The 14,232-nt window shown below is 36.0% G+C and overlaps 1 pseudogene; it reads right to left on the bottom strand.

The window, feature by feature from the left end:
• LOC127412108 (leucine-rich melanocyte differentiation-associated protein-like) overlaps nt 1–14,232 on the bottom strand; it is a 508,385-nt pseudogene that overhangs the window by 389,367 nt on the left and 104,786 nt on the right.

The following is a 14,232-nucleotide window of genomic DNA, read 5'->3' as shown; positions in this document are numbered from 1 at the left end:
AAATAAGGCAAAGGACCATGCAGAGGTGCCAGGGAGCAAACAATCACATACACTGTAGACTATGGCCAGGACTAATACTTAAAGGAACATTTTACTAAAGAATGTAAATGCTATTATTTATTCAACCTTATGTGTTTTTAATCCAATAGTCCATGATTTTATTTATTAATTTTTTCGTGGAACACAAAACAAGAAATTTTGAATAAACTATAGGCAGCTCTTTTCCTTATTATTTTAAATGAATGGGAACTCAAGCCGTTAAGCTCAAAATAAAAAAAAATAAAAAAAAAATTTAAAAAAGCACAATAAAAGTTTCGTAAAAGTAGTCCGTGACTCACACCCTACACACCAAGTCTTCTTAAGACATACAATAGCTTTGAGTGAGAAACACACCAAAATATAAATTGTTATCCACTGATAATTTTCCAATCCGCCGAAGCTGAAAATGGTGCATCAACACCACTTGATGCCATTGACACTCAAGTCTCAAGAATCTTTTCAAAAACGTGTTTTGTTTTCCACAGGGAAAAGAAAGCCAGGTTCCAAAATACGGGGTTGGAACTACACAAGGGGAATTTCCATCTTTTGTTAAACTATCCCTTTAAGTGTTTGTCAATGGGAAGATTGGAGAGGCTGAAAGCTACTTATTTGGTGCTGTACTAAAAAGAGTGTGTGCATGTATATGTATACATACAGCTCAAGATAATTGTGCTAATGTGCTTTAGTTTTAGTTTGAAGCTCTTGGATGCTGATTTCAGAAGAAAAAAAAAGAACACTTACAAAGAACATTTATCAAAAGAGGAGGGCCGCTCAAGCAGCGTTTGGGGGCCATCACCCAATGCTCCAGAGGATGATGAAAACCAGGGCTTTGCACTTCCTAATAAAAAGTCTGCAGCGATGTTGGCTGGGTGTCTAATTTGGAAAACTGTTTGTCTTTTTGTCCTGTCCAGGTTTTTTGAACTGCTGTCAGCTCAATTGTTCTGCTGGAGCAAAATTATTATGCACCTGTCATCAGTGGGTAGGGGGTACTGGAAAACTAAAATAATGAAATGTGAGCTGTAAACCCTTTTTCCCAAAAGAGAGAATATTGTGGGATGACAAAATAGAAAATGGGCCGAAATGATCAGTTTTGCAGCTCCGAACATGTATCACACAGTGTCATTCTGTCAGCAAGTCACCATGGTGATTTTCACTTGGATGACCTAATCACCAAAACAATGAACCAATTTAGTCTGAGAAAATCCCTTCAGTTTTTTTTTTTTAAGATTATATGGAGCACCTCTACATACTTGTGAATAACTCAAGAACACATTAGAAAGACTGTGCATGGTACATTTGAAGCATAATGGACCAGGCTTAGACACAAAGAGGGTAAATATTGGACCTGACAACAATTAGATTAAATTAAATTATGATTCTGTACTAAATGATGCAGTGCATCTTTTTTTCTTTATGATTAGGTTTGAGTCAATAACTTTGCTTATTGTAACTGGAGGGACAATTTACACATTAGAGTACATTTTACAATTGAAAATAATTGAAGAATTTGTATTAGAATGACTAATACTTTCAGCATTATTATTTACTGATTACGGTTGCCAAGCAATGTGGACAATATGTAGGCACATTAACACTTATGTTCTGTCTGGGATATATATATGACCCCAGACCCTCTTCAACTAGTAAAAAAAAAACATATGCATCGTTATTTTTTATCCTGATATTTCATGAATTTTCCTAATTACATAAGATCTTTTCAGAAATGTGTTTTTTACTTAATGATAATGTTTCTGATGTCCGCTGTGACATGACTACACACATGTGATGTTTGGGGTCATATTGACCCCAGTAATAAATGTTATTGAGAGCAAAGGATTTTCACATGCTTTGAATCTGTTTGGTACCTAAGGTGCAATTTCTCAATACAAAACACACACACTCTTTCTCTCTCTCTCTCTTTCACACACACACACACACACACACACACACACACACACACATACACTCTCTCTCTCTCTATCTCTCTCTCTCTCACACACACACACTCTCTCTCTCTGATGAGCACATTGCACAGAGATACATCTTTGAGCACCAAAGATGACAAAAAACCAGACATGGTGTTAGATTACAATAACACAAAAGGAAGGGTAGACAACCTGGACAAAGTGGTTGCCACATACAGCTGTCAACGAAAGACCGCTCGTTGGCCCCAGGTAATATTCTTCACCATCTTGGATATCAGTGCATACAAAACTATGTGATATGGTGTGCCATCAACAATGAGTGGTGTGGTGGCAAAATGAACTGAAGGAGAATATTTTTGAAGCAGCTAGGTATGCCTAGGTGAGGCCTCACATTGACAGGAGAGAGCACCTTCCTAGGTCACTTTTTGCTGCATCCACTTTGAGGGAGATTCAAAGTTGGCGTGAAGCAATCACTTCTCCAGCAGCTGCTTGAAAACATGGACATTGCCAGGTCTGCTCCAGAAAAAATTATTCAAAGACTAACAAAGGGTGTCTGCAATGTCACAAGCATTTGTGCACAGCACACGCACAAATTATCTGTTCCTCTTGCATCTGAAGTTAGTCTTTTTTGGTTTTCACCATTAGCATAATACAGTATCAGGAATTTTGTGGTTTGACAGGGTTTTAGGAGAAAAGTGTTTGGCCATACTTTTTGAGTATTATATGGTATATATGTATATAGAGGGAATAAAAGAAAAACTCTCTGAATATCAGCAGTTCAAGACATTGGTATTGGCAAAATCTGTTACAGAGAGCACATCAGTTATCTAGCTTTGGAAATGTTCTGTTTGAAAAAAGTTCTGTGTTTGTCTTAGGTAACAGTAATATGTGCCTGTTATTTTTTCACTAGCACTAGGGAACAGAGGCTTTGTCTGGCTGCCCTGTTGCATGGAGGATACTGTAAATTTGCACATAGTTAGTCTCCCTAGTTGGTGAGTGTGTGGAAAAAAGCACATGCATTTGGATTTTTTTGTCATATATATATATATATATATATATATATATATATATATATATATATATATATATATACACACACACACCATTCTATATACCATTTTTTTATTATTATTATTATTTTGTGTAATCAAAAGTTATATGGTTATTTTTAGATTTCATTCTTTTTTTCTTTTTTTTTTCTGAAATGTGCCTTTGAAATTTGCATGAATTTGGCTGTCCTGTTGCCTAGATGATGTGTATATACTGTAAATTTGCACATAGTTAGTTTGCCTGGTTAGTGTGTGTGTAGTAAAAAAAAAGCACTTTTCCATTTACTTATTTTTTCTTTTTTAAAAAGTAATTAAACATAAGTAATGTTAAAGTGATTTTCTTTTTTCAAACAAAAGGGATATTTATATTTTTTTCAATAACATATATAGAACATATACAGCTATATATATATATATATATATATATATATACATATTCATTATTTTGTGTAAATTAAGAAATGTTATGGTTATTTCTGTATTTAGTTGCTTTTCTGAAATGCACATTCCTGCATCAGTAGTTTGTAAGAGTTAATGATACACTTATTTCTATTATTTTCTCAGTTCAATAAGCTCAGGATAAATGGAAAGCAACATTTAAGCAGGAAAAAAAAAAAAAGGTTTATTTCATAATTATAATTATAATTATAATTTTCACACTTTAATCATTGGGGTAACAGTGACCCCAAACAATGAGGAAGTGAAGCAAATCTCAACAGAACATAAGGGTTAATACAGAATGTGCAGTCACAAGTGTGCATTTTCTAGAATTTTACAATAGTTTAAAACATGGCTGAACAAATCAGAATTTAGAATTGAAACTATCTGTTTTATCCACCCTTTTCCTAAATGCGTTTCCTAAAAAGTGTTTCCATGATTCATAACAGAAGCCTGTTTTTGTTTTCCGGTCTCCAGCATTTTCACTCGTATTGATATATTTTCTTAGAGATAAAAACAAAACAAAACATGTGGCTCTACAGTGCCGATACTTTAGAGAGCCCCAATGACAGTTTTTTTACGTTCTTTTAATTTGACCCGGGATCTTAAAAAACTGCCGCACATGCGCAAGACTCGCAAGACACTGCGATGTTCAAAGGTGTCCATCTAGCTCATTTTTACATAAAAAACAAAACAATTAATAAAGAGTGCAGACAGATGCAAAAACGAGTTCAGTGTGAACGACCCCTTAGACACCAAAGTATTCATAGAGATATTTTGCTATTTTGTATATACATCGATGAAGGGTTTGACTGATGAACTCCTGCAGTCTCTCACAGTCTTGTGAAATGGTGTTTTAAATTCACAGAGTTGATCTCCTGTGTTTAAAGTCAAAGTACACCTGCGAAAATGAGTGAGCTCAATGACTCTGTCCATATTTAACGAAGATTTGAGAGTTTACAGGCCACTAAACTTAAAAGCAGATAGAGACAGGAGTCAGTTTAATCACTATAATTTGTGGTCAAAGTGACACTGTAATAATCATGTGATTTATGAGTCCATTTTGATCTATTTTTTATAGGTAATCAACCTTAAAAGTGTAGCAGGATTGTGAATTGAAAAGAGATTAATGCTGTTCCTTTACAAATTACTCTTCAGTGTCATTAAGGCCTTTCCGTAATGATACCTTAAAAGTTCATGGGCTCTAGATTAGGTAGAAGTCAAATAAAGGACTATGTATGACTACTGGAAATTAAAGGAAAGCATGTTGCAGGACACTTTTAAAAGCAACTTTAAAGATCCCATGAAACTGCATGAGTTCAGTTTTCTTTCCTGTGTTGATGTATTTTCCTATTGAAACAGGAAGTTGGAGTGGGACATATTAGCATATTACCATTATTAGCTACTTGCTAATGCTAGTCAGAAGTAGATGTTATTAGTGGGAGGATCATTTTCATTTTAGAAAGAATTAAATTGGGCAAAATTAGTATACAAATATAAATTTGTATACACAAGATGAGTCAACAACATATTTGCTCCGTTTTCAGACTGTAAATTTAGTTTTGTTTTTATTTTATTTTTCATAATGCACCAACTAATGTTAACATTAACCAAATATGAACAAATCTTTTAATGTTTAAAATCTACTAGTATATGTTGAAAATAACATTAACCAAGATTAATAAGTGCTGGAAGAGTTGTTCATTGTTAGTTTAATGTAGTTTTATGTATTGAACTAAAGTTCACACATACAACCTTATTTTATAGTGTTACAGGTAATATTGTGTGGTGTTATAATGAACAAAAAAAAATAAAATAAACCACACTAAACCTAAATAAAAACTACAAATGGCCATTTTCAAAAAATACAAACAAAATAAAAACTATTTATTTGCAATTTAAACTAACTAAAACAAAACTGAAATTTAAAACCAAAACAAAAAACTAAATAAAATTAAAAACAAGATACATTTTCAAAACTATAAAACTCTGTAACTGACATGGTCTAAAAGATACAATAAACATATTTTATATGAAGAGGAAAAAAAAAAAGAAGAAGAAGAAGAAGAAGAAAGAGAAAGAGAAAGAAATTAAACCAGACCAATAAATCCACTTTTATTACTTTATTATTATTATTATTTTTACTCTAATGCAATGTTTATGCCATCATGGTCAAGCACCACCTTTGACCTTCTGCCTCCACACAAATGAAATGAAATAAAACAATAGTGCTCTTGCTGTGTGAGCAGCAGGGGTGGTGCCAGTCCAAAAGTGCTCGTTCTGACTGCTTTTGTTGACAGCCCAACACTACAACATCTTAAAGGTTTGGCTATCGCTCTGATCTCTCGGCTCCTAAATCAACATTAGGAAAAGTTCACTCACAGGTCAACAGAGTCATCTGATCATCACATTCCAGTGGAAGGCAGTTCATGACTGTCATACCCCACTGCTGTCCCCCTGTCATGCAAAGTTCACACATGATGACAGACCAATCAAACATGCAGCTTTTCCAACTCTCCAAGCAAGAACATTCTTCACCCAATAACATGCCCATGAATTACAGAATTCTACCATTTCAACAGAAATGAACGTTACGTCAAGACAGAAACCTCACCACAGGGAGCAATGTAATTACTGCTAGGAGTGCATGCTTACTTTGCAAGGTTCCTAGTACCAATTTGTCTACGGTAGATCTAACAAATGCATTTTTCAAAGCTTTGAAAGACAACAACAGAATACAAGACGATTTCATAGCATTACAAAAAACAAGTCATACCAAACAATGCAGCGCAGCTAAACTAACATTTCCCCTTTATCACATCAGCCAACCAACAAGGTTTATTGTACATTAAGAGCACAGCGACAACACAGATAAACAGTGGCAATGGTTAAAAATACAAAAACCACATTGCTTTTAGTGTAAATTCCTATGGGACCAATTCGTACAAAACAACCCAATTCACTTGTAATTCCAGTTTCTTTGGGATGTTTAGAAGCATCAAACAGCATGCCATTCATGATGTAGCGTCCTTTATGGTTGAAGCAAAAGAAAAGATCCAATTAATAGAGCATATCAATCTGCTAACACTGTCACAACATATTCCTCTTGATTCATTACAGTGCAGGTTCTAGTCCTCCCTGGCAGCCCGTGTAGCCTAGTAATTACACTTCTTCCTTTGACAACCTGCATGATTGTTTTCCTAACAGTATATTACTTTGTTAGTACTTTCCAATGCTGGTTATTTTTAAACTGTCACTTTTACCAGACTCATCCTGATTTGCACTCGTCTGTTTATCATAACAATCATTAATAACTGTCACTCGATGTCATCAATATAACAGGCTCATTCCCTCATTAGCATGTCCCGGCGTTTGTTCCGCCGAGAGCCCGGGCATTTTCTACCAACAGGCCCAGCCAATTACTCTGCCGAAATGGAATCGCATTAATCAAAACTTAACAAGGTGGCAAATTTAAAGATATCAGATTGCAGGAGACAGCAGAACTAATATGTCACTGTCAGAGGTGCAATGTAGGTATGCGGAGGCCCACACTAAATATATCCCCATGCACAGGCCATGGGAATTTTGACGTTTCATATGATTTGACAACTATCAAAGCAAGAGGTCTGAGAGAGCTCCGAGCGGCCCACTTCTGATGAGAGAGAGAGAGAGAGAGAGAGAGAGAGAGAGAGAGATGGATGCATGTCTATTTATATCTTATATATCGATTAATGTCTATTTATATTTTACTGGAAGTTTGTTTAAGTCTATTGTATTATATTTAATATTGTATATTACAATATATATACATACGATTTTTTACTTTTATCTTAAATGTCCATTTATATATATCTGTAAGTTTATTTAATAAAATACATTTATTTTTAAGTTAATTTCTATTTATTTATTCTAAATTATATTTTTGCTGCATTTATTTATATATAAATATATTTATATAAGTTTATATTTATTTATATATAAATATGCAAATATATTTATTTCATATCATTGTTATTTTTGTTGTATTTTGCTATATTTATTATTTATTACTCATTAATGTGTATAAATATATTTTATTATATCTGTCACGTGTGTGTATTAATGCTTTGGAAATATCCAAAATAATCATGCCAGAGAGCAAAATAATGCTCAAGAATATGACAGAATACAAGAAAAAGACAGACAGTTAGAGAGAGAGAGTGAGCGAGCAAAAGGGGATGGGAGGAAAGGTTGAGTGTGTCTGTGAGAGCCAGCAGGCGGCAGTTCATCATGTCTGCCTTCACAGAGACGTTTTCTTTTACACTTTAAATGATGATACTCATCAATCACTGGCTGACAGCTGCATCAAGCCAGCTGCAAACATGCAAAGGCCAGCAGTCTGAAACATGCTGACGCCACCCATCGCTGCATAGAAAATAATCATTCAGCTCAGACTCCACACTAGATTTATTTTCTCATATACGACCCTCTCTCTTCCTCTAGCCACTGTAAAATAAATATCATCCATTTCACTGGAACAATGTGCAGGGTGCTGGCAGGACAACCCAGTCGATTGGCACACGCAGAGTTAACGATTAGGTGACTGGCAAAAAGTGAAGATCACTAAACATAATCAGGTAAAGAGGGCTGCGGCCGGATGCCATTCACCTTACGGAAAGAAAGCTTCAGTGCCACTGTTGCGTATTATGTGACTTTGGAAAATGTGTTATGTATTCAAAGAACTTTAAGGTCAGAGCTTGGATCAATACATTGATTGTATTTTAATGGGAAACTTATGCATAATTAAAGAATGATCACAAGTAAGTAATGAAAGCAGCAGTTCTCTTAAAAAGCTATGTTTCAATTCAAAGGGATTTCAGTGATGACTAATGATTTACAGAACAGATGACACTATAAAACACACAGTAAAAACAGATATGAAGTTACAAAAGTAATCAACAACAAAAACAAAAAACTGATTAACTACTGTGACTGTTGCATGTCGATGGCAGGGGTTTTAAAGCTTTACAGACCCAGGGACTCTTCACCCACACACTTTATCAACTCAGGGACCCCCTATATAAAACTAGATTTTCTTGGTAACACTTTATTATAAGTGTTCGGTGTAATCTGATTACAAAGTAATTAGTTGCTGTAATCAGTAAATGCATTTTTAAAAGTAGTGTAACATATTACATTTTTACATACAAAGTTAATCTCTTTTAAGTGCATTACTTGGGTTACACATACTGTATTTCTAAATATTATTATACTGCTAATATATTTTATTTAGAATATATTTAAAACATTAATTATGCTAGTATGTACGTTTGTTTGCATTTCTGTGACAGCTGAAGTATATGAAGCCCCCTAACGAGTCTTTGTAAGGGAGAAACGGGTAGTGCTAAGTCTATTACTTGCATGCGACAATGAACAAGAAAACAGGAATTGAACAAAGAAATATAGACATTAATTTGAGTGCAAAAACAAACTTTTCTTCATACAGTGTTTAAGAAAGTAACTAAGAACAAAAGTAATTAGTAATGTGATCAATTTTCGATTATGTAATCAGTAATCTAATTACAATTTTAGAGAATTAATTAGTAATTAATTAGAATTAATTAGGGTTACTTTTTCGAGTAACTCACACACTACTGTTTATAATAACTTTCATTAAAAACATGAACTAACATTATTATATTACATAATACTTACCAGACCATGTTCATTCAAATTGTTAGAAATTTGTTGCAAATTTCCCTGAGTACCCCTGAAGAACCTGATCTTGAGCCTCGAGCCCTGCGCCACGGACAGCAAGCTGCATATATTTACGCTGTCCTCACTGCAGGATTACATTAAATTCCGAACTACTGAAATAAAGAGTTTAAACTGTTCATGACTCTGGTGACACATGGCTTTAAAAATAAATAACTGTCCGATCGGAAACATTTTAATATAGCTTACATATACATGTACGAGATCTTTAAGGATCTTCTTCAGTGTCTTCGTGTGCACTTACAGTAGATGAAATTTGAGCTTTACCTGGTGCACCATTTTTCCATGCTTCGTTGTCTTTTGTGACATTTTTCTGGTTTATTAATTTATGATGTAGTGTTGCTATATGTAATCAAGAAAACCGATCACAAGTGCTCATAGGAGATCACCCAAAATTCATCTTAATACTGTGATGATGTGCATTAATTACAATAACTGTTGTTCTTCAAGAATCCAGTAGATGGATTACAGTGTTTGCACTGTGTTACAGCAAATGTTATAAATGGCAACAGACGTACAAGACTGTGCGATCAGTCAATAAACATGCTGACATGTTGAGATGTGAGTCAAAAAGTGAGCCATTTTATTTTGAATCACTGAACAAAACAAATACCAGCTATAAACAAGGTCAAGTTGTTTCAGCTAGAACATGTTTCGATGTCCTTACAGAGCTCAGGGTTTAACATGCGGCTCGTAGCTCTACATACATCCTGAGGCCACTTCTTTAAATCGTCCTCCCAAACCTCTATTAAAGATGGAATGGCTATCTGTATATTGTCCTTATTAAGCTCTGTCAGGCTGTGCTCACACATTTAGAAGTATGAATAAATGATCAACACCGCAACGAAAAAATTTGTGAACGTACATACATTGAACATTCATTAATTTTTTCGTTCGAACGGAAGTACCTCCCACATTTTGCGCATAGCATCACGGAGTGTAGGAATAAGGTGGATAGCTATGCATGACTAAATGTGGTGGTGGCATAGTGGGCTAAAGCACATAACTGGTAATCAGAAGGTTGCTGGTTTGATCCCCACAGCCACCACCATTGTGTCCTTGAGCTAGGCACTTAACTCCAGGTTGTCCCTGTAATAAGTACACTGTAAGTTGCTTTGGATAAAAGTGTCTGCCAAATGCATAAACGTAAAATGTAAATGTGGCTGTATAGATTTAGTGCAGCGGTACTCAATAGGTGGTCCGGATCCTGACCGAAGGATAATTAAATCCGGACAGAGATATTTGTGCTAGTTATCTGACACCTGGCAAAGTGATTGTGTAAGCATACACGTATATGCACGTGGAGCTGAAATAAAGTGTACTCAGCGCTAAAGTGAAATATTTCTCTCTGGAGCGGGAATAAAGTGCGTCCAGCGCTACGCGATTATTCCCTAGTGCTGAATGAGCTTTTATTCCTGCTCTTGTCTCTCTCCATGCTATAGAGGCACCACAAAGCCTAATTTACTGTACATAGTTGCAGGCGCTGTTATTTTAACAACAATAGCGGAGACCATGCTATAGATACTGGCATCTTTCGCTTAAACACACTGCAGAAAACAAAACTGAAGCAAAGTGAAACTACATCCATCTGTCTGATTTGTGATTCAGACAGTTCAGCAAAGCCAAGTTTGTGTCAGGGCAAGTTAATGTACCACCTTTAGAATTTAATTAGCATGTTACGAGTCTTTCATAATAAACAAACAGATTTTTGTTCTAATTTTGTGAAAATTAACCAGAGATGTCATCATGGCATGGGTGGCAAAGAAAGCCTATTTATACTTAAATTAAGCAAACAGTATTTTAATGCTTCACTGTTGTTATGTAAATTGTTTGTTTGTTTGTTTGTTTGTTTGTAAATATATTCTCACTTTAAGGAAAATATAAAAACGGTCCATTCAGACTTTTAATTTTTTTCTCAGGGGACACCCCTGAACCCCAATACATTATTTTTGTCAGTCAAAAGGCCTCCTATTTCCCATACATATATATACTGAATGTAAAAATATTGAAACACAAAAACTGGACTGCTGTCATTCAGCTTCAAAACAAACGGTTGATCTTATCTTTTAATATTCATATCCAAGTGCCCTCGACTGATGAAGTCTTGATGAAATATTTTAATCTTTTGGTAGAAGATCCTTCATACCCCACTACTTTGGCTGTCTCTGGGCCCCCTAATGTCCTCATCCCTGCCCAATTTTGAAGAGACTTTTATTTACTATTATTATTATTATCATTATCGTTATTTATTTATTTTATATTATTGCTGACAATGTGGCAAGTTATAATATGTGTAAGCTACGTATTATTATCCGGACCTTTGCTGGGAAGGAAATGTAGAGACCGGACCTCTTGGAACTTTAATTGAGTACCCCTGTTTTAGTGGCTGTGCTCAGATGCATTCATGGCATTTAAACACTGCAAAACAGCCATAGTTTAGAGAGAGAAATGAAGGCTATTAGCAGTAAAGGTTATTCATGCACTACACACACACAAACACACACACACACACACACACACACACACACACAATTTCCCGATTAATCCCTCCATCCCTCTCCATTCGCCTTTTAAATTTCGCAGAGGAGCGATTGCTCATTTTTTTCAAATGAAGCTTTTGGAGCAGATGGATGTGAATTCAAAGTTTCCTGATCTTTAGCAGAAGTTATGGAGGGTTATCTTTAGCTGTATATCTCTGGGCTGGCAGGCCTCCCCTGGCGATGAAGGATTAAGCACCGCAGCTGTCTCTCCCTCCAAATGATGCAGTGCAGCACTCGCCAACACGACAGCATCACTTAATCTTAATGTCCGCTCCTCCAGCATGGCCGCGCAGGACAAAGCCAATCAACATCACATGCCACGAGGATGGACCTACTGCTTGGCCCTGGAGTCTCTCACCCACACCGACCGATTAATCAACTTCAGCCGGCCCAATCCCAGAGTTCACTTCTCTCAAGGCACAGCTGAGCTCGCCACCGTGATGTATAGGACGGGGGGCTTGCGTGCTCCACAACACTTATCAAACTGCACATTATGCATGGCTTTGTATTGTTGAGAGAAAGAGATTGGGGGAGAGAGGGGAAGAGAAAAAAGAAGTATTGAATGCTTACACCTTATTTCTGTCACGGGCCACCTATTTGTTGTGTTTAAAGAGATATCTGACCAATAATGGCTGCAAAAGCTTAAGGATTACTTGGGGTTTTAGAATAATAACTTGCACTCATTTAGACAAATTGCACACAGGGAGGACCATAACCGCAATTTAAATTCAATAAAATACAAGAGTATTAAAGGAGACAACATTTCCCCTGGTCCCTGCATATTAACTTCTTACTTTCAAAACATCCACAATGGAAGAGCGAGTCCTTGCGTTTGCTTAATTGTATCAGCTGAACCAACAAACTAGACAACAAATGGTCTTCGCCATTTCGAGGCCCAAGGTAAATGCGAAAGAACACAGATCGCACTCCATAATTCACATAAAATAAATATGACAAGTATTAAATGCAAACAGCTGCAGAGGAAATGACTATATCCCTGAGAAAATGCAAGCAAATATCTTCATGTAGCCCGTCTTTCCCCTTGAGTATGTTTACATCGTCACAGATGATCTGGTGCATGGTGGAATATATTACTTCCATAAGTTACCCTCAAATGAAGACAGTGCTATTGCACGACAACGTTTCGTCCATTTCAGTCAAGATTAAGAGCGTTCCGGCTTCCGCAGCTGTGGAATGGCATGCAACATTAAAGATGTAGAGGTGCCTCCGGTGTCCTCTAAGGAGGGTGCATCTGATTTAGTAGAACCAATTTAAAGCTGGAGGAATTCGGCATTACCTTTGAAGACGCTACATAATGTCAGCAAACAAGCGATAAAACACTGTAATGGAGCTTATATTTGGACATCAGTTTCTTGGAGCAGTTAGCGTTCGTAATGCTTGGAGATGTGTATTGTTATCACTATATCCACAGTGTCTGATTTAGTTTGTTTTGACTTTTTTTTTCTCTTGTCTTTACAAAATAAAAGGCTGCTTTTATAAAAACCCCATTGTATTTCAATTTATTTAGGTTGAAACTCATTCAAGTGCATGAGCTAGCATTGCAAAGACTGCACAGAGTCAAACATTTATATAATTTATCGACCGTGAATGTGCAGATTTCTGATGTATGTTTTTGGAATTTAATGCTAATTCAGCAAACAGTGGAACATCTGTCATTTTTCATCTGCATACATCTGGTGGAAGGTTAAATAATTTATCCAATGCAATATGATATCCACAGAGCAGCTCTGGTCATTTACACATAGTAAGGTTGTTTTAGCTGTGGTAATTGTTTCTGGCAACAATGCAATCTGCAGCTAAAACAGCAGCAATAACTTTTTTAATATTGTTAACTTTGGCTCCAAGAGACATCAGACTGCAGTATCTGATCCTGGACCAGCTGCAGTCAGAGAGTTTCCATTCACAAACACCTCACTATGTTCAGCATGGGGGTTTGGAGATAAAACAAAACCAATATACACCAAGGGTATCTAAACTCTCTGAAAGAGAATGTTCATTTCCTAAGAACTGAACTATGGTGTCTCATTAGTAATGCAAAAAAAGTCGGAATGGCAATGTAAGCTTGTGTGGTGCTCTGCTATTTTACAAAGCTAAGGTTGTTTCAGTTAAACATGGAGACCTATGAAGGAAATCTGAAAATACATGAAGGAAAGGAAACTCTGTCGTCATTTACTCAACCTCATTTCTTTTGAAACCAGACTCTTTCATCTGTGAAACACAAAAAGATACATTTTGCAGAATGTACTGGCCGCTTGACACATATTATTGCTCTGTTTCTTACCCATAAACTATTGTGTAACTTCAGAAGACTTGGAATAAAGCACATTATGATACTTTTGCATACTTTTAGTAGCTTGAAATCTCCAGTCCCCATTCATTGTAAATGTGTAACTGGTCCTGCTCAACCCGCTCCGAAAGGGATTCAAACTAGCGTCTCCGGTGTGGGAGGCGGGCGCGCTAACAAGA

Source organism: Myxocyprinus asiaticus, chromosome 21, assembly GCF_019703515.2.
Source record: "Myxocyprinus asiaticus isolate MX2 ecotype Aquarium Trade chromosome 21, UBuf_Myxa_2, whole genome shotgun sequence".
Classification (NCBI taxonomy): Eukaryota; Metazoa; Chordata; class Actinopteri; order Cypriniformes; family Catostomidae; genus Myxocyprinus; species Myxocyprinus asiaticus.
The sequence above is the reverse complement of the archived record's forward strand: the minus strand, read 5'-3'. Positions and strand labels throughout refer to the sequence as shown.